Below are 22,851 nucleotides of genomic sequence, written 5' to 3'. Positions count from 1 at the left end.
CAAGAAGTGAAAACTAAACAAAACATTGCCATTTTTTTATTTTGAAAAACTGCAAAAATAGAAAGACAGGGAACGAAATATTTGAATGCAAAAATACGTCCTTTATTTATGATAAAAATGCAAGTGTCACATAGATGAGCCCTTACAATTAGTCATTACGCCCTGGACGGAACGTAAGACTTGGATATGCATGAATAAACAAAGAAAATTACTCTTCAAGAAGAGTGACTTGGATAATCTCTTCAGAAGACCAATTGTTGATGACATCACCCGGGATCCTCGGACGCACCCAGTTGTCAATGTCACAATCACTATCCCCATCTTCTTCGTTGACCGCAGAGACCTGGCCATACTGAATGATGCCAGCACTGGAGAAAGTGATCGGCCCCTGAAGTGTTGTAGAAGTCAAAACTGGCTGATACCCAATCCCGAACTTATCTTCTTTCATTGGTAATTCCAACAGACGCCCCCAACCGGGAGCAACACCTGAATCCACCACGGCCCGTGCCTGCTTAAAGGATGAGATAGAGGCAGCCGCCTTAACCTCTTCCACCGGAGCTGCATCCTTGACTTGAACTGACTCAAAGGCCTGACACAGAGTCTCATGAATTTCACCTTCTACTTCTACATACTTGAATGTAGACAGGTTATTGACCAGGATGTCCTCCTCACCACAGACGGTGATAATTCGTCTGTCGACCGGAAACTTAATCTTTTGATGTAGAGTTGAAGAGACTGCCCCAGCATTATGGATCCAAGGACGACCCAGCAGGCAACTGTAGGAAGGACTGATATCCATCACGTAGAAGACAGTGTTGAAGGTTTGTGGTCCAATCAGAATTGGCAATTCTACCTCTCCAAACACCGATCTCTTAGAACCATCGAAGGCTCTCACAATAAGATCTGAAGGTTTCAAGACCAAACCCTCTACTTCTAACCTTGACAGGGCTCTCTTGGGTAGCACATTGAGAGAGGAGCCTGTATCCACCAGAACATGCGATAGCACGGTGTCTCTGCATTCCATCGAGATGTGCAGAGCCTTGTTATGATTGCGTCCGGCTGGTGTCAAGTCAGAATCGGTAAAACCCAACCCGTTGCTTGTATGCACATTGGCGACGATCCCTTCTAGTTGGTTTACCGAGATTTCTTGAGGTACATATGCAGCATTAAGAACCTTCAGAAGTGCCTCCCTGTGTGCCTCCGAACACAACAGGAGTGAGAGAATGGATATCTTGGACGGAGTCTGAATCAACTGATCGACTACCTTGTAGTCGCTTTTCTTTATGATTCTCAGAAGCTCGTCCACATCCTTTGCAAAAGTGGGCTCAAAACCATCCTGGGTTGCAGAGGTACCCTCATTCACGACTTGCTTGCCTTTGGTTTTTGCCACAGCATCAGCATTATCAGCTTGGGTAACCGGTGGTGAGAACAATCTACCACTCCTGGTGAATCGGCCGATTCCACCAACATTATCCACTGCGGGACCGTCAAGTTCAGGTTTCTGACCCTCTTCTACTCTCAGTGGCCGTTCCACCCTATGATCGTGCATGTACACGCTCCCCCCATAATGCCACGGAATGGCCCTTTCACTGGTGAAAGGTAAAGGACCAGGGGTTGTGATGGTCATAGTAGATCGTCGCACTGGTGGCACGGGTTGCGATTCTGGCACACTGATCTGATTAGTTGGGTAGAAAATAGTGATAGTAGCAATATCGCAGTCGTACTCGGAAATCTCATTCATTGAAATGCAAGCATCCGAAACATCGGGATCAAGTTCAATTACATCAGGATCATCCACATTGGAAAAAATAAATACATCATCATGGATTACAGAATCAGTAGAAACAACATTTGCGAATTCATCAGTAGCATCTTCAAACCCTTCTTCCTCAACCCCTTCCACAAACTTTTGGACAGACAAATCTTCAACCTGGAGGATACCTTTGTCGAGCAAGGCCTGGATACCCTGCTGTAGCTTCAAACAACCTCCACTCTGAGTGGCACAATCCAAACAACCCTTCCCACAACCGGGGAAAACATCGGCCTTCAGCAAGCATCCTTTGATATCCAACAATGGAGTCTTCAACTTCAACACATCCCTAATGGACTTGGCTTTTCCCTCTATCATGTTAACGTTCGCACCACCATGCTGGGGCATGGGATTGTTAACGACATTCGGAGCCGGTGTAAGGTCGATGGCCTTTGAATCTATGAGGTCCTGAACTACGTGCTTAAAAGCTTTGCAGTTCTCAATATTGTGGCCAGGTGCCCCAGAGTGGAAGCTACACCTAGCGTTAGCGTCGTAACCCACCGGAAGTCTACCAACAGGAGGAGCCAGAGTGCGTAGTTGCACAAGTTGTAGCTGTTGAAGACTAGAAAGCAACTGAGCGTACGACATTGGAAGGGTGTCGAAACGCCGGTCCATCATCCTTTGCCTCTGTTGATAGGCGGGTCTGTTACCCGGTTGCTGCTGCTGTTGATACTGAGCTGGTTGACGTTGTGGTTGTTGTTGTTGTAGTGGTGCTGCGGCTGGAATGGTCACAGCCGCAACATACAGTTGTTGATGATAATTCTGAAAGCTATTCCTCAGGTTATCCCTGTTCTGATAAGAAGATATGGCATTTGCATCCCCTTCTCTCCTCTTCTGTCCCTGAATGAACGGCTTCTTCACCCCTGATGAGGATCCACCTCCACTCTGGGTCTTGTATGTCTTCAGGTAATTCTCCACCCTTTCTCCAGTAGAGACCACATCAGCAAAGTTGGAAGCATTGCAACCTACCAGACGCTCCAAGTAAGGTCCGGGCAGAGTGTTCATGAACATGTTGGCCATTTCCTTTTCCAACATCGGAGGCTGAACACGGGAAGCTGTCTCCCTCCAGCGTTGAGCGTACTCCCTGAAGCACTCATTGCTTTTAAGAGACAGATTCTGAAGTTGAGTTCTGTCCGGAGCCATGTCTGCATTATACTGATACTGCTTCACGAAAGCCTCTGCCAAATCCCTCCAGCAGCGGATATGGGCTCTGTCCAGCCTCATATACCATTCCAAGGATGCCCCAGCTAGGCTATCTTGGAAGAAGTACATAAGTAGCTTCTCGTCATCAGAGTATGGAACCATTTTACGGAAATAGGCTTGCACGTGAGTTTTGGGGCAAGAGCTGCCATTGTATTTGTCAAATACCGGGACCTTGAATTTCGGTGGCACTCTCACACCTGGGACCAAGCCCAAGTCAGCAACATCTACTCCCAGAAGATTCTGTCCTTCCACTGCTTTCAACCTCTCTTCCAATCTTCTAAACATGGGGTCCATGCCAAAGTCTTCCTGAAGCAAGGGGAACTGATCATCCTGACCATCCTGAATGGGTTGTTGATCTAGGTTGACATGCGGGATCGGGATAGGCCCCGGTCCATTGGGACCATTAGCCTCTCCAGCTGGAGGATCAGCCAACGTCTCTGGTTGAGTAATAGGGGGATCCCTCTGCGCCAACAATCTAAACTCCTGCTGTCCTTGAGCCACCCCTTGAACCAAATCCATGAATTGATTCATGCGAATCTTCATCTCGGCGAGCTTTGCTTGTAGGCTCTCCATCGCTCTCTGTTGATTCCTTCGGGTACCGTATCGGTGAATGCCTGAGTCAGCTATCCTGCTAGTGGGACACCAAACAATATGAGAACACTGCAGCGGTACCTGTTATGCAAGATATGACAATGAATATGTAAATGCAATGACATGTTTATCAAATCCAAAAGGTATTCTACCCCCTTGAAATGGATAAACATGTGTTAAATGATATGAATGCAAATGATGTGATGATGTGAATGCAATGCAGTGGCATGTCAATCAGGATTGTTGTATCTGCTTGAACATTTGTCGGGTTACACTGTCTGAAGAGAAGACCACTGAGGAATATAATATAAGATCAAAGCTCTGCTCCAGAAAACCGGGTTGGTTGGAGGTTAAGGTTTCCTGAATTTAGCCCGCCCCTCACTGGTAGGTTCTAAGAACAGAAGTTCGTCAACTTCAGCCCTTCAGTCGCGAATAATACGCTTACCACTAAAGGTTTGGCATTATTACGGGATAAAAGACCTCCACTGACTCCCCTCAACAGGACATCCTAAAGCAAGTTCCCAGTCTCGGGGTCCTCGGATTGATCAGCGAGAATGCGCCCACCAGAGCTAACATAATCACGTCTCGGAGGAGAGGCCTCGACTGAGTTCTCGGGAAATGGTCACTAGAGTCGACGATTTCTAAAGGAACATCATGTCGTTACGGAACATCCGTAGGACATAATATATCCAAAAGAAACCTCGTCTGGGTGTGGTTCTTCACGAACGACTTAACGTAGCAACATGCCACGCAAGCCTCATGATCATCCACTCTAAAACCTGTGTGTACACTCAAGCCTGGGTAATGGGCTTATCTCTCGTAGAACCTCCCATCCCAACAAACAAACAACAGTTCCAACAGATACAGCAGATGAATGCAAGCAAGTAAGTAAATAAATGTACAAAAGCATGAACACCCAATAAACAAGAAATCACACAAGCTAGGAGGGACTCGCTTAGGGAAGATGGACCAGCAAGAGGTCAACTTCTACAGTCCCCAGCAGAGTCGCCAGCTGTCGCAACCTGAAAAATACAGTGTGCGAAAAAACACCGGCGAAAGAAAATGACAGAAGAGTCGCCACCGTGCGTTATTCATCCCAAACGAGGGAAAGGAAACGCTCAAAGTAAACCTGAAAAAGGAAAGGACAAGACGGGGTCTCGCAACCAAATCTTGGGTTCGGGAGTCGGTTATGCGAAGGGAAGGTATTATTACCCCTACGCATCCATAGTACTCTACGGGATCCACTTTTGTGGTTCTTGTCTAAAGGGTGTGAGTTTACCTAATGTGTTTATTTACTAAAAAAGGTTAAGAGAAATGACTCGCACGGATGTCGCATCCACTGCATACGTATCTCATCTGAATATGAGAATCAGAGTCTTCGTAGCTCGGCTGACCTATGGGTTGGGGGATGTGTGCTCGCTAAGACATCGCGTCTTATGCCTACGTATCTCATCTGGAATGAGAATCAGAGCAAGCCGTAGTTCGGCTAACTACGGGGTTATGGATTGGGTTTTGGACGAACAATGTTACTACGCAATCTACCGGATGCTCGACCTTTGGAGACTTACTCGCCTGTAGTAGAAGGAGTAAACGTGTTGCTTTGGGTTTTGGGGTTTGTTTGCGTTGTAGGAACGCGCATGCAAAAAGGAAGTCCTAGGCGAAGGAACAGTGCTACCTTAATTGGCATGCAGACGGGAGACTATCCGAAGCCTCGCGTCCTATGGGGAAACGATCATACCACACAAAACATGTATCTTAAAGTAAAATGCCACCAAGGGGCTCAAACATTGCCTCCTATCGAGGTCTTCCAGCTAAGAAAGCGATAAAGTACGAAAAAGGGAAAAAAATACCACACGGATAAAGATCCGAAGTTACAGCAATTAAAGGATTAGCAACCCTGAGATCTCTCCAGCTAGACCATCAAAGAAAATCAGTCAATACGAGTAATCGGAATAAACCTCCGAATGGTATCCCTGCAAGAGTGCGTGAGTCCTCACAAAACTCGACAAAAAAGGGTTAGGCAAACAGGATGAAATCAAGAGAAAACAATGCCATGGCAACACAAGACAGATGAGAACAAAACAGAACGAAAAGGGCGAATGCTGTCACATTCGCGACTGCATCGCCTAGCGAAAGCTTAGCAAAGCTTCGCTGCGTGCTCGCCTAGCGAAGCGGCTAGCGAGCGCCTGCGGGTTTCGGGTTTCTCATTGATAACAGTCCGATGTTAAGGATTCCAAACCCTACGGCATTCATCTCAGAAACGAAATTATTAATCAATCAAGGCATTATTCACATATTCGTACACAAATATAGATCCGTGGGCAAAACCTGATGTTACCTCATACACTCATAGTATTCAAATTCAAGGCATAAAGTAAGAGGAACAAAGGCATACCTGATGAGAGAGGCCGATCGAACGGCGCGGCTGGATTTGCAAAGCTCTGTTAGGGTTTGCGTGGGGCAGAGGCAAAAGAGCGTGTGAATCGGAGTGAACTTCTCAGGGCTGCCTGAAGGTCGCTGCAGAGTAGTTCCTAGGTTTCCTTCTCTCAAAATCTTTCTCCAGTGAATCTCCCAGTGTAACTCCAAGTGTCTTTACCTCTACTGAAACTTCAATATTTATAGACTGATTTCATGGGTAGTGGGCTCAAATGAGGGCAACTCAAGCCCAAAATCTTTCTGATATTTCCTGAAATGCGCGCCCTTCGCCTAGCGAAGGATCTGCTCGCCTAGCGAGCATGATAGTACTCTTCGCTAGGCGAAGCATCTGCTCGCCTAGCGAGCATGACAGCTCAGCAGCAGATTCTTGCTTCTTCCAGCCTGGCGATTTGCGCGGTGAATAGGCCCCATCTGGCCCTGTTGGTAGTACCTCAAGTCTTTTCCTTGTGTTGATTGATCGTCTAAGTAGAACCCACAAAGTGTCCTGGATGATGTTCGAGCTTCTTGGAGCTAATTCCGATTGACATGATGCAATGTGGTATGAAATGCTAAATGACCTAAAAAGTGAATGCATGAATGAGGAGGGCAAATTTTGGGGTGTTACAACAACATAAGTATCTCTTTAAATGATGGTCCTTTCCAGTATTGGTACTTGATACATTCATGCATGATTAAATAGATCTATTACATTTGCAAAAAGAAAACATAAAGCCTGGGGATCAAGATCCTTTGTGGCCAAGGAAAGGGGAAAGGTTCAATGACAAAAAGCCAAGAAGGAAGGTGGGGAAAAAAGAGACTCTGCTGGGGATAAGTTTTTGGTGTAATGGGTGGTGAAAATCCCTAGCAACGACTAGGAAGATCTGAAATTGGGTGACAACCATCCCTAGCAACGACTGGGAAGGTTAAACAAAAGTGCTGACAACCCCTAATAACAACTAGGGAGGAAAACGTTCAGTGATGATTCCTAGAAACGACTGGGAATACCTGACATTTAATGATGATGACTCCTAGCAACAGTTGGAGAGGAAAAAGGTTCAGTGACGATTCCTAGCAACGGTTGGGAATACCTGAGATTAACGATGACAATCCCTAGCAATGGCGGGGAAAGAAAAACTTCAGTGACGATTCCTAACAATAATTTGGAATATCTGAAATCTGACAAAGACAATCCCTAACAATGGCTTAGAATACCTGAAATATGGAATATAATCCCTAGCAACGGCTAGGAAGGAAGATTTGAATTTTTGCAATGAACATCCCTAGCAACGGCTGGGAAGAAGATCTTTTGAGGGAATCCTGCCAGGTGTATATGCTGAGGATACCCCTAAGGATCTTCGTTTTCGAGTAAGATTTGGATGCCCTTATGCTGAGCGTGCATGCCCCATTTTAAAGAGTATATTATGTTGCAATTTTATGTGTGTAAAATGTCGATGCTGTTGGTTATATTGAGGGATATGCAAATGTGTGGTTTATGGATTGTGCCAAGTATGGTTGGGCTTTATGGTGAAGATTTGTTAGGGGTGCCAATAATGATTGGGATTTTGAGGGGTGCCAAACAAGGTTGGGCCTTAAGTCTGCTTGGGGAGAGTGGAACTAACTTCCCGACATCGGAATCTGGATCTTCTGATGTTCAAACTGTGTCCAGTTTATTTACTGCTAGTTGTTGATCATCCTGATGAGGATTCCTTGATCAGGCCAAGTCTTAGGGACTTTGTGACTTTTTGGTGTCTGGGTATATACCGAGCATATTGGACTATGGTTACCTTTAGATACTTTGAAAGAAGAGTAACTCTAATGTTTTCCTTATCAAGTTTTTATTAACCCAAAATTTTCAATGCAATATTTATTAAAGAAATTCACATTTCACAAACAAAGCAGAAAAAATAAAAGTATTGGGCATATTTGGTAAAAAAACTTTATTGATAAAAGATGATCCCATAACTAGGTAAGTTACATGAGGAAGCAATTCCTAAAAGAGGTGATTCAGAAGAGAAAAAACGGAAGACAACTAATGGCAATGAGAAAAACTTGGATTTCCACTGAGTTATAATTTCTGCTATAATTCCTATGTCCTCGAAGGTCCCCAGATCTTGCTTCGGAAGAAGGTGATTGGATCAATTCTCTATTCAGAATTTTGATGGACTTGAAGATTCTTTACAGACTACAGCCTCTCGCTGTATAAATCCCTAACTTTTTCCTAGACCATCCTTTCGGGTTTTCAGCCTACCCGGATACTCTCTTTTGCCTAAGCTGCCCTTTCGGGTTTCCAGCTTATCGAGTTCTCTTTTTTTTAGGCGTAATATTTTTTTGACTGCATCTGTGTTCATAAGGGAAGAAAGGTCTTCACCATCCATAATTGAGAGTATTAAGGCCCCTCTAGAGACAACCTTCCTCATAATGTACGTTCCTTTATATTTACGTGTCCATTGGCCCCTTGGATGAGTGTGAATCGGCATAACCTTTCTCAACACCAGGTCTCCTGTCTTGAGACACCTTTTTTGTCAAAAGCCCTCTTGAGACGCTTCTGTTATATCTAGTCGTGACAGATAGCCGCCAAGTGATTTTCATCAATGAGGTTTAGCTGATCAAGTCTTGCTTGTACCCATTCAGCTTCGTCGAGCTTGACATCGGTCAACATCCTCAAGGAGGGAATCTCTACTTCAATAGGAAGAACTGCATCCATGCCATACACGAGAGAGAAGGGGGTTTCCCCAGTGGAAGTGCGTACAGAAGTACAGTAGCCATGCAAAGAAAATGGGAGCATCTCATGCCAATCCTTATAGGTTTCCACAATCTTTTGCATGATCTTCTTAATATTCTTATTGGGTTCCTCAATAACACCATTCATCTTTGGGCGATATGGCGATGAATTATGGTGATCGATCTTGAAGTTCTTGCACAGTTCTTTAATCATTTTATTTGGGACCCCATAATGATGTATGATTTCTTTCTTTAAGAAATGAGCCACCACTTGTAATCCCTTATAAACATGATATCCTCGTAGGGTAATTCAAAGCGCATTGACTGATAATCCTCAAAGGGTTGATGGGTAAGATAATCTGACAAGACACTTCCTTTGACAGATTTTTATGTGACATGTTGTATGTCATACTTAGTTAGAGCCATCTGCCAACGGGCAACTCTACCTATCAGTGCAATCTTTTCAAAGATGTACTTGAGAGGATCTATCTTGGAGATTATAAGCGTTGTATGTGTCAGCATATACTGCCTTAAGCGTTTAGCAGCCCAAGAAAGTGCGCAACAGGTCTTTTCAAGCATTGAATACCTACTTTTGCAGTCGGTGAGTTTCTTGCTTAAGTAGTATATCACGTGCTCTTTCCAACCTATTTCGTTATGTTGACTGAGAACACATCCCATGGATCCCTCAAGAACCGTTAGGTACATGATGAGAGGTTTTTATGGCACATGAGGCATTACGATTGGAGGTTCTTGCAAGTATTCTTTTATCTTGTCAAAAGTTTTTTGGCAAATATCATTCCACACGATTGCCTGATCTTTGTGAAGCAGCTTAAATATTGGCTCACATGTGACTGTGAGGTGAGATATAAATCTGGAGATGTAATTCAATCTCCCTAGAAATCGACATGCCTCTTTCTTAGTTTTTGGTGCTAGCATAGCTTGTATGGCCTTGACCTTTTCAGGATCAACTTCGATTCCTCGTTGGCTGACAATGAACCCTAGTAGTTTGCCAGATCTTACCCCAAACGTGCATTTGCTGGGGTTTTGCCTTAATTTGAACCTCCTTAGTCGGATCTTACCTCTAAAGGCAACTTTAGATTGGGTAGATATCCATGACATAGAAAGTGATGAAAAATGTATGGGGTCCAATTTTAATCGGAAGGTCCACTTCTCCAATAATTGTCCTTTTAGAGTCGTTGAATTTTCTCACTATCAGTTCACTTGGCTTCATCACCAATCCCTTGATGGTTAGTTTTGATAAAGAACTCTTCGGCAGAATGTTCAAAGATGAACATGTATCTACCAAAACCCTTGATAGGATTGTGTCTACACACTCAATGGATATGTGTAGAGATTTGTTGTGATTCCTTCCTTCGGACGGGAGTTCATTATCATTAAATCCTAAACTAACACTTGAGGCAACATTATTCACGACCCATTCAAATTGGCAGGCCTAAATCTGGATTCTTCACATCACAGATTTACAATCAGCGTTACAGTCGAGCAATAACTTGTTCATCAATAACTGTTTCTTCACATCACAGAGGGGTTTTCAAATCGTGCACCTTGGACACCGACTTCTTTCCTTCTTCTTCTTCCATCATGTTTACTGTGAGTTTGTTGTGTAGAGGCATGGGATTTTTATTCACATTTGTGTCGTTAGGAGCGAACATGATGACCTTTCACTGAATCAGCTCTTGAACCTTATACTTTAGTGCCTTGCAGTTTTCTACAGAATGATCGGGTGCCCCATAATGGAATTCACATCGGGATTAGCATCGTAACTTGGAGGAAGGACTGTTGGAGGAGGTCCTAGCTCCCTCAATTGAACTAAAGATCCACATAACAAATATGGAAGCAAATGACTATACAACATCGAAACAGGGTCAAACCTTCTTTCGGGCCTTCTTTGTCTTTATTGGTTTTGTAGGTAATACCATTGTTGTTATTGTTATTGGGGAGCGTATTATTATTGATACGAGTCTGGTTATTGATTAGCCCGTTGATCAACAGGAATATCATATGTTTGTTGATTTTGAACAGGTGACACAACGACCACTTGTTGGTACGGTGCACTGTACGTTGGCACCCTTCCTCTTACAACTACAGCTTCATTGGTTTCACCTTCTCTCTTATTCCTATAAGCAACATAATGTTTCTTCAACACACTAGAGGTACTGGCAACGTTATGAATTTTTCCCATTTTAATCATGTTCTCAATTCTCTCGTTGACGAGAACAAAGTCAGAAAATCCCAAGGATGTACTCCCTGCCATCCTATCCAAGTAAGGTCCTTGGAGGTTTCTCATAAACATATTCACAAGCTCTCACTCCAATAAAGGAGGTTGTACCCTTGCGACTAACTCCCTCCATCGTTGGGGGTATTCCTTGAATGTTTTTTCAGACTTTAGGGTGAGGTTTTGGAGTTGGTTATGATTTGGAGCCATATCCGTATTATATTGATAATGCTTTAAGAAAGCCTCGCTCATGTCTCTCCAAGCACGAATATGGGTACCCTCTAACTGCATGTACCAATCAAGTGAGGCTCCCCTCATTCTATCTTGAAATAAATGCATGAGCAACCTTTCATCATCAGAATACGCTGCCATGTTTTGGCAGTAAGATTGGATGTGAGTCTTAGGGTCGCTTGCCCCCTTATACTTCTCAAAGTATGGAACGTTGAATGTTGCGGGTATTTTCATGCCAGGAAATAAGCATATTTCAGCAACGTCGAAACCTATAACATTAGACCCTTCCATCGCCTTTAATTTTCCTTCGATGATGGGTACCTTCTTCTCCACCTCAGCAGTTGGTGGGCCAAAAGCATCGTACACTGAATCAGATCTAAGACTGAAGAACGTGTCATGTTGGTAATCTATTTCAATGACAGGAGGATTGACCACTGATGGAGGGACACGACAAGGTGTCATCACAGGGATTTAAACAGGAGTATTGCCTTGTGGTGGCACAAGAGGATCTATGGTAGCGGCAACAACAGCAGGAGTGGGAGGGGCAACTGTAGCGGTAAAACTTTTGAGTTTAAGCTATTGATTAACTTAACTAAAAAAATAAGAGTCGTCATCTTGATTTTATTATTTCCAAAGGAAAGGGAAAAAGTACTAACAAAACCCAAAGAAGTTTTAAGACAAAACTAATAAAAAGAGATAAGGGTCCAGGGGTTAGTTATGCAAAGGAAGAGTATTAGCACCCTAAACATCTATAGTACTCTATAGAAACCCATTGAAAATTTGTGCATTTTGGCTTTAAAAAGGTGATGTTTGCAAAAGATTTGGGAGATGAGAAAAGAAATGTTATTTTATAATTTTTTGTTTGCCAAGACTTTATGAGTCTCATGCCTACGTACCAACAAAGTGAAATGGAGGATAAAAACCTCGTAGTTCATGGTAAAAAAATATAAAAGTGTTTGTTTTGATTCATTTTTAATGAAAAAGACATTTTGTCATTTTAAGGAAAATACTCAACTAGTCACCCACGAGTATGAGAACTTTACATCACCATAAATAAGGGCTCCAACTTGGATAAAGATCAACAAGTATGTCACTAGCTCTCTTAGATAAAAAAAATTATCATTAATACTATGGAGATAGGAGAATTACATCTAAACTATGGAAATGACTCATTTCTAAACTTTAAGAAAAAAATTAAAAGAAAAAGTGTACAAATGGCACAAAATGATTTGAATGGGTTATGCATTTTTAGTCTTTTTGATATTGGTCTGAATATGCTTAAGATGTGTTAGTATTTATTAAGAGAGAGGTTTTGAAAATTACTTGACAAAAGTCAAGGTTTTATTGAGAAAGTGATTCAAGTTTGAAAAACAAGAAAGTTTTGAAAAGAGAGAGGATATATTTTTTTAAAATTAAAGAAGGAGAGGAGAAGAAGAGACTATCCTAGAGAATAAAGTAAAAGATAGGGAGGAAAGATCTAACCAAGAGTTAGCAAGCTTTAGGACATAATTCAAGCAATAATTCCTTCCTTTGGATTAAGCCTTGAGCAAGCCAAATAAGAAAAGAATAAATCTTGTATCAGATGAAACCAGAATAACCAAGTTAAGTCTTCAAAAGAAGTGCAAATTTAAAGGTACTAGCTGAATCTCAAGGTCTTAAATCACAAGCTTCCAAAGCAAGGTTCAAGGTCCTAGTTCTACATCCATAACTCCACAATAATGCTAAGGATAGTAACCACAAGTCCGTGAATCCAGAGAACCAAATTTTTTAGGGGGTTTTCCTTTATTAATGTCTTTGAAAGAAAGAGAAATCCAAATGGACAAAGAACAAATAATATAAACATAAACAATATGATATGGGATGCTAAAATAAAAAGCATAAAATAAATGGAAAAAGGATAAAGAACATAAGATAAATGACATAAACATAAAGTTAATACAAAATAATGTTAGTAAATGATGTTTGTAATCAAAAAGGGAAAGGCAAATTATCATTTTTTGGAGAAAACTCAACTATTCACCCATAAGCATGAAAATATGGACATTTACATCACCTATGAGAAGGGCTCCAACTTGGATGAAATCAACAAGTATGCCACTAGCTCTCACAAATGAAAAGGAAGCAATATTTTCACACAATACCATGAGGAGTGGGAGACTTACAATCTCACTTATAAAAATAACTTACTTTCAAGACAAATTTAGCACTATGTTAAGCAATCGTAATTGGACTTATGTAGAAGTCACAACTATCTGAGATCGATCAATAATAATATTTGTGTTAATACATGCTAGAGAAATGATATGTAAATCATTCTCCTAAAGCTATGTCACACAAAAAAGAAAAGAGAATTGATTAAGCATAAAGGCTAGGAGAGTGGTCCATTACATCAGTCCATACTTCATAGTACTTAGGACAAACTTATGCATCAATCCAAAGTACCTTAAATGATCTATGATCAATTAAGAGGTAAATTTGAAATGATGAAAGTTCATCAAGCACCAATCCACACATCAGGAACAAGATGTACACAAACCATCCAATTGATCAAGAGGGAAAGAAAGAGATAAATAAGAAAAGGACAAGAGAGATCACATCCAAATTTGATCAAAGGTTTGATCAAGTCATCATCAAAATCAATCATCCATTTTGGTGGATTAGGTTTTTCACCCCATCAACACCCAAGATCCATTGAGTTTGATGAGACCTATGATCAAAAACAACCATGATCCAAGGCCAACAGAAGTCAACAAAGGTCAAACAAATATAAAATGCAAAGGGACAAAATAAAATGCATCAAAAAACATTTTTAAAATGAATTTTAAAAGAGAAAATCCACAAAGTCCTTCAAAACACCAAATAAATGGCCAATAAAATTATGTAAGACTGGAAATAAAATAAGAAGCATATAATAAATTTTTCAGAATTTAAAAATGCATAAAAGTATTTTAAAACCAATTAAAATAAAGAAGAAAAGAGAAAAATCAAGAAAAAGAGAAAATCAAGAAAACAAAATGTTGAAAAATAAAAATCAGATGAAGAAAAATAAAAGAGAAATTTAGAAATTATTTTGGTATTTTTTGGATTAAAAATTATATTTCTATGAATTTTAAAAGAAAATGCAATTTAAAATAAAAAAGAAAGAAAAAGAAATAAAATCAGAAAAAACATGAAGCGTTGGATCTAACTTCATTAATTGACGCGGCAGATCCAACAATCATAAGTCTGAAGCACAAGATGGAAATTAGCCAAAATAAAACACGAGATCTAATTAAAATTGGACCAATCAAAACATTTCAAATGTCCAGCGTGTCTCCAAACTCAGATGACCTGAGACAAACTCCGATCATCTTCCTCAATGGCCCCTCATCAGAGTTTCATCGTTTGGTAAATTCAGAACACGAGACCACCACCAATGTGATCGTCTCCTCATCACGAATTCAACCCCATGCTACAAATTCATTTATCTAAACTGACCATGGGAAATTTTAGAGAAGTTTCAGAAGCAAACAAGTCACCAAAAATAAAATTAAATGATGAACACAATCAATCAACACCAGATAAGTTAGGGGAAAGCATCAGAGAGTGAAATACTACATTGTGGTAACTTATTTGAGTTCAAATAATTCTCAGAACTACCTTGTTCAAATGGTGGTCAAAAGTTGATGAAGCTCAATCTAGTTAGAGCGATTCAGAAGATCTTGGAGCTTGGGAATTGTTACAAAAGCTTTAGAGAAGACCGAAGGTGCTAATGGAATCAAGAAATGGGATTGAAATAAGCTGGAACTCAAAACATAATAGTTGAATTTTCTAGAGAAATTTTAAATTGAAGCAGGGATTTCTTGGCTCTCAAAAGCTTGGAAATGAACGCAATAGCTTCCTCTATTTATCGGGAATATGTTTGGATCCCAATACGTGTGGAATCAAGCTTAATTTGTGCAAAACGAATTTGATCAAAATGTGTGGAAAATGTGACTTGCAAACCATCAAAACTCAGTCAAATCATGCGTTTCAAGGGTCAATTAACTTCTGGAGACTTGATTAAACATGTTTATTTCCAAAACGCATGGTAATTTGACTTGTAAATGAGAATAGGTGAAGTTCAAATTCGGACCATGGTGATTTCTTTAGTTTCAAGTCACCATGTTCAACTCAATGAGGCATCTTACTCAGGAGGCTTTTTGATCCCATTATTTTTGCAATGTGTTGACATCATAACATAGATTAAAATATGCCAAGAAAGGTTACATTTGGATTCTTGAGCATAAAGTTGTGGCATATTGAAGTTGGCACGAAAAACTGGTCATGTAACTTAGAAAATTTTAAGTATCAAATGGCTGAAAATGACCTGTAATGTCTCGATGAATTCCATGGCCTTCCAAGCATATTTTGACTTTGATTCTTGAAGAAAACTTGTAGAGGGCATCACAAATGATATTATGCAAAAATAATCATCCTCAAATTTTTATAATTGAATAAGTTATAAATCTTTAAATTTGAGAAAAAGTCACTTGAAAATAGGTCAAATTTCACTAAGTCTACGAATGACCTATAATGTCTCCAAACTTTTGATGATTCTCCAAGCATAATTAGCTTTTGTCATGTAAATAGAAGTTGTAGAGTATATTGAGAAGAGTCATATTCAAAAAGAAGCATTCAAGAATATTGACAATTAAAGGAGTTGTGATACTTGGAACTTTGACTTCAAATGTTGACTTTTTGGTCAAACCTCTTGGAATAAACTTATGCACTTGAACTTTTCTTGCATCATAAGGTACATGGATGACCATATGAACTCAAAATAAGGTGTCCTTGAATGTCTATTAATTGAATTGCTCAAAGCTTAACGTAAATTATTGAGGAAGGCATGGAAATAAACATATGAATCTTTGGCTTTGCTTGAGAAGTAAACCACAAGACTTTCAGATGCTCTTGATCCAAATTAGATTGGAAGGTGCTTGATAACCTTAGAGATCATTCATGAGAGATAAGCCCCTTGATAACCAATGGTTTACCATACTTTGCTGAGGAATCAAAGAAAACCCTAGCTGAGGAGCCATGTTAGATGTTCTTGATGGAAAATCCCTACCTTGCACAATAAACTTAAAGAAAACAGAACATGTTCTTGATATTTTGATTAGTGGTTTGATAAGCAATAAACATATAAACACATAAGGTAAAACACCAAGAAATAGGTGCTTGATGATCCCTGCAAAAGGCAAGCCCCAAAGATGAGAGGGAGAGGACCAATATGTGATCTTGTTTTTATGCAAGGATACAAATGGTATGTGGGATCTTAGGGTTAAAAATTAGGGCATGATAACAGCATTAGCCCTTTGTTGCATCTCTTATTGAATCCTAGCCATGACCTCTTATCCTCTCGCTATATCATGAATCGTCTCCATTAATTTCCCAATTTATGCTAGGACTTGGGACACTTCTTCTCTTAGAGCAACTTGGTTTTGTTCGAGTTGATCCATGAGTTCTCGTTGGTTATTGCGAGTGTAGTAGGAGTGCCGGGAAGTAAACTTTACTATAGCAGGTTTTGTTTCAAAAAGGCCAATGATGAGTTTTTGGTTTTGCTTTGAAAATGCGGAATGATGCATGAATGTATTTTTTTTTTGTTTTTATTCTTTATTAATGCAATGCTCTTAGTCGTCATGCTATTTATTGCAAGGAACACTTAATATTTTATCATTGTAATCGAGAAAATAAGAACATACAAGATGGGTCATAAAAGCCTCATTCATTACTGTGAAGCCACGATAAACTTGAAAGATGACTGGTGGCTCAAAAATGGTGTTGCTTGAATACCTGGGACATCCAATTGGCTTGGGTGCCACGTTGGTTTCAGTGGTCCTTAGTAGATAGACGATTCCTTGACAGCAGTGTTGACAACACCTAGATCCCACAGTGGTCGCATTCCAAGCTTCAATGACGAGTCAGAGTTCCCATGCTAATAAAGACTCATGTCCCCGCAATGACAAATAGATAAACAAACAAGCATGCATCATAAAAGAAAAGCATACATCATGCACTACATATATCATATTCTCCACTGTGATACCCCACGTAAACATCAAAAGTCGGGGCTGACTCAAACCACTTGTCCAATCAAATTTTGGATACGTCGGTATTTAATCCTCTTCCACCTCGAATACCTGAAAAGCTTCCGCAATTCCTGTATTCAGGTTCAAGAAGATTAAATAGGGGCAACTGTTATACCCCAAAATTTGCCCTCCCTTTTTCCTAGTTTTCCATTCAACCACTTGACTTGGGGATCATTTGCATACATTCATAATTCATTCATATGCATCATTCCTTCACCAGTGGATCACCATGGATTTAAAACTTTGGGCTTGTGAAGCTAGGGTTTGTATGAAGATCAAGTATCAAAAGAAGGGTCTGACTATCTCATCAAGCATAGGGGATGTGAAACCCTAATTGTTTGGTGGTGGAGGCATGGATTCAACAAGGGGTTGTCCAGGCAATCCTCAGGGGTCTTCAAAATCCTAATTCCTCAAGATATAATGATGGGATCCTATGGAGCTTCTCTGAATCTTGTCTTGTCCATCAAAAACCTAATGCATGCTCAGACATTGGAAGACTTATTGTTGAAGCATATGGTTTTGTTCAAAGGACTTGCTTTAGGGGTAGGCCTCATGGAAACCCTAATCAATGAGAGATTGGTCTTGATGGACTATGTGGCTTGACTTTTCATCTAGTCACATCCATAACCCTAATGTCACCCACCTTTCACCCATTGTCAATGTACATGGTCCAATCTTAGTATGGTCTCATTTGGGCATTGGTCTTAAATCCATCTTAGTCTCAATGTTCTGTTAATTTGTCCATTTGATTGTTGGTGCATTTATGGCCTTGGTCATCCAAACAACCAAAATCTATTGTGTTACAATCTAGTTGTAGGTCATTCCCATTGATTCATGGTTGTCGTTTCATTTAAACCTTAGTCTTATTCCCTCAATTCATAGCTTTCTTCATAAACCATGTTAATGTATGTTACCAATCAAGTCATGTTCATTTCATCTCAAAATCAAGCATTCATGTACAAAAACAAAACCAATTTGGAAACCAATTTCAAACCATTGTTAATCCATTTCAAACCATTTTAAACCATCACATTGATCATTACATGAAAAATTACAAGCCTTGGCAACTTTTGACCAAATGTTGACTTTGGTCAACAGTTGACCTTTTGGTCAACAATTGACCTTTTGGTCAACTTTGACCAAAGTCAACCCAAATTCCTTAAACCCTAAATGCACCCATAATCATCCATTAAATATCCATTTATAAGAAAACTACAAAAAAATGAACTTTGACCAATTGTTGACTTTGGTCAATAGTTGACTTTTTGGTCAACTTTGACCAAAGTCAACTCCCCCATTTGTGACCATCAAAAGCCTAATCTAACCTACTTGGCCTTGATACATCATCCAAATGTCATGATTTGATAGGCTTTAGCTTGATTTCTTAATTTTCAAGTAACTTGGCATATTTGCAACCTCATGCTCACCATGTCATTATTTAGGCCTTTTGCCTTGCCAACCATTTTTACCTTGCCAAATAGTTCCTACATCTACCACAACCAAACATCATAGTCACATGATCAGTTACATTGGCCATTTTCACATGAGGTTCAATCACTATTCCATTACATGAACTCAAGCATGACAACAATTATGCAGAAGAACAACACCTCTGCAACAGGCAGCAAGCCAATAATAGGAAGCACCAAACATGTATCCTGCAATTCCCTTTAATTTCTAGCAGTACACATTAGTATAATACCCCAAAATTTACCCTTCATTTTTTCTGGAAGCATACGCTTTACACCTCATGCATGCATTCATTTTTAGGTCATTTAGCATTTGCATTTCATCATGGCAATCGGAATCGGATCCAAGAAGTTTGAACATCATCCAGGACACTTCGTGGGCTCTATTTAGATGATCAGTCAACACAAGGGAAAGACTTGAGTTACTTTTAACAGGGGTCTATTCGTCAGTCAAAACGTTAATCTTGAAGGAGCAAAGGTTTGTTCATGAGCTGTCATGCTCGCTAGGCGAAGCCCACGTGTTTTGAAAAAAAATGAAAAACGAAAATAAAAATAAAAATAATAATAATAATAATAATAATAATAAATAAATAAATAAATAAAAGAAAAAATCTTGGACTTGGACCTCTCTCATTTGAGCCCACAGGTCCACAAAAATCAGGTTATAAATTCAGAGTTTCAGTGAAACAAAATTTCATTCTATTCCCATTACCTTGGCTGGAGGAAAAAGATAGTGAGAGAAGAGCTAACAGAGTTCAGAGCAACCTCCAAACCCTGAAGGGAACTCAACTGCACAGAATCACCTCTGTCTCACATAAACCCTAAAGATTGTTTTGTAAACCTCACGGGTGCAACTCAATTTCAATCAAGCTCTCCAATCAGGTTTGCCCTATATCCATCATCTTTATGCCTTCAATTTGAATGCTCTGAATGTATGAGGTATTATGGGTGAATTTGATACCCTTTTGATGCATGTGTTTGAAAAGAGGTTTAGGCCTCCTACCCTTGGTTGCTTTTTGTGAATTGAAAGGGCATGATTCATGTGGTTACAGTTTGATTTGGGGGCAACTCTTGGTTACCCTATCTTGTTTCTCTAACATGTTTGTTGAGTTTTGTTTTGGGAAGGCTCACATGACTTTTGCAGGGATAGCTCGCTGGATATTCCACTTTGCTTGTGGGATACCATTTGGGAGATTTATTCTGATTGCCTTGTTGCCACATTTACTTTATACATGTTTGTTTTGTATGTGTTCGTATCCCTGCAGGTAGCGTGGTTCCTTCGTCAAGGACTGCCTTTTTGCATGAGCATCCCAAAACCTAACCCTTCATTGATTTTTCTTCTCCTAACACGTTTACTCCTTCTACTACAGGCGAGTAAGTCTCCAAAGGTCGAGCATCCGGTAGATTGTGTAGTGACGTCGTTCGTCCAAAACCCAATCCATAACCCCGTAGTTAGCCGAACTACGACGTGCTCTGATTCTCATTCCAGATGAGATACGTAGGCATAAGACGCGATGTCTTAGCGAGCACAATTACCCTTAACCCCTAGGTAGCCGAGCTACGAAGACTCTGATTCTCATATTCAGATGAGATACGTATGCAGTGGATGCGACATCCGCGCGAGTCATTTTCATTTAACCCCTTTTTTTGGTAAACAACACAAGATAAACTCGCACCCTTTAGACAAGAACTACGAAAGTGGATCCCGTAGAGTACTACGGATGCGTAGGGGTGCTAATACCTTCCCTTCGCATAACCGACTCCCGAACCCAAGATTTGGTTGCGAGACCTTGTCTTTTCCTCTCCTCTTTTCAGGTTTACTTCGAGCGTTTCCTTTCCCTCCTCTGGGATAAATAACGCACGGTGGTGACTCTTCTGTCATTATCTTTCGCCGGTTGTTTTTTCGCACACTGTATTTTTCAGGTTGCGACAGCTGGCGACTCTGCTGGGGAAAGGGTTTCCCTAAGCGAGTCCCTCCTAGCTTTTGTAGTTTGTTTGTTTATTGGGTGTTCATGCTTTTGTACAGTTATTTATTTACCTGCTTTACCTTATTGCATTGTGTACATATCATTGCTGTATCTGTTGGCTGGCTATGGCTGCTTGGTGATCTTTGTGAGATGAGTTCTATACCCGAACTCGAGTTCACTTAGGATAGGAGAATGGCATAGTCTTGTCGACTTGTGTGGAGTTATTCCTTAGCAAGTTGACTTGCAAGCCCATTCACTTGGTGGAGGTCATGTTGAGATCAATAATGTCACACAAGTAAGTTGTGGTTAGACATTACTTTTTCCAATATAGACCTTAGAAGCCAAGGACCTTAGTTTACCAAACCCATCTTGGCCTATTCGTAGGACGTAGTGCGAAAGTCGTTCAAGTGTAAGATTTGATACGATTGTTACGCGATACTACACTCATAAGAGTCTCTCTTGAGAATATTTTTGGAATACGAGTAGTCGTTCCTCCGATAATATCCGAAAGATGGGATTATGACTATGGGAACCTTTTGTAGAACATGTTTGGCAGGTTTAAACCTTAGTACACTCCTTTTGGGTGGTTCTTAACCTAAACTCCATGCTCGTGACTTGCAACAAACCCTTGATTCATGGTTGATCCGATCAGGTATCCTTAGTATCAATGAAACTTGGGTGTTGATAAGGTGTAAACCATAATCCACCAAAATGGGTGGTTGATATTAAGGATAACATGATCCATCCCATGACCTTTGTTTGGTGTGCTCTTAATTTCTCTCCAGACAGTGCAACCTGACAGATGTTCAAGCAGATACAACGATCCTGATTCCCATGCCACTGCATTGCATTCACATCATTTTGCATCACATCATTTTGCATTCATAATCATTCACACATGTTTATCCATTTCTGTGGGGTTTATATCTTCTACTTGATTCTAGTCGGAATTTTCTTGGTTCTCATCAACGGCTTAGTCTTTTTTTTTACATCGTTTATCTATTGAGAGACTAGAATCAAGGGGGTAGAATACTTTTGGAATTGATAAACATGTCATTGCATTTACATATTCATTAGCATGTCTTGCATAACAGGTACCGCCACAGTGTTCTCAGTTTTTTTGGTGTTCCATCGACAGGATAACTGACCCAGGCATTCACCGGTACGGTACCCGCAGAAACCAATAGAGAGTAATGGAGAGCCTACAGGCAGAGTTCGCCGAGATGAAAATCCACATGAATCAATTCATGGATGTGGTTTAAGGGGTGGCTCAGGGACAACAAGAGCTCAGGCAGATGATACAGAGGAATCCCCCTGCTCAACTTGAGACGGTGACTGATCCTCTAGCTGGAGAGGCTAATGGACCCAATGGACCGGGGCCTATCCCAATCCTACATGTCACCTCCGGTCAACAGCCCGTTCATGATGATCAGGACGATCAGTTCCCCCTGCTGCAGGAAGACTTTGGTATGGGTCATGGTGTGGACCCCATGTTTAGAAGATTGGAAGAGAGGTTGAAGCCAGTGGAAGGACAGAATCCTCTGGGAGTAGATGTTGCTGACTTGGGGCTGGTCCCAGGTGTGAGAGTGCCACCGAAATTCAAGGTCCCGATATTTGACAAATACAATGGCAACTCTTGCCCGAAGACCCATGTGCAAGCCTATTTCCGTAAAATGGTTGCATACTCCGATGACGAAAAGTTGCTTATGTACTTTTTCCAGGACAGCCTAGCTGGGGCATCCCTGGAATGGTATATGAGGCTGGACAGAGCCCACATCCGTTGCTGGAGGGATTTGGCTGAGGCTTTCGTGAAGCAGTATCAGTATAATGCAGACATGGCTCCGGACAGAACTCAACTTCAAAATCTGTCTCTTAAAAGCAATGGGTGCTTCAGAGAATACGCTCAACGCTGGAGAGAAACAGCTTCCCGTGTTCAACCTCCTATGTTGGAGAAGGAAATGGCTAACATGTTCATGAACACTCTGCCCGGACCTTATTTGGAGCGCCTGGTGGGTTGCAATGCCTCCAATTTTGCTGATGTAGTCTCTATCGGAGAGAGGGTGGAGAATTACCTGAGGACATACAAGACCCAGAGTGG

This window comes from Lathyrus oleraceus, chromosome 6 (genome assembly GCF_024323335.1).
Source record: "Lathyrus oleraceus cultivar Zhongwan6 chromosome 6, CAAS_Psat_ZW6_1.0, whole genome shotgun sequence".
Classification (NCBI taxonomy): domain Eukaryota; kingdom Viridiplantae; phylum Streptophyta; class Magnoliopsida; order Fabales; family Fabaceae; genus Lathyrus; species Lathyrus oleraceus.
Note: the sequence above shows the minus strand (reverse complement) of the source record.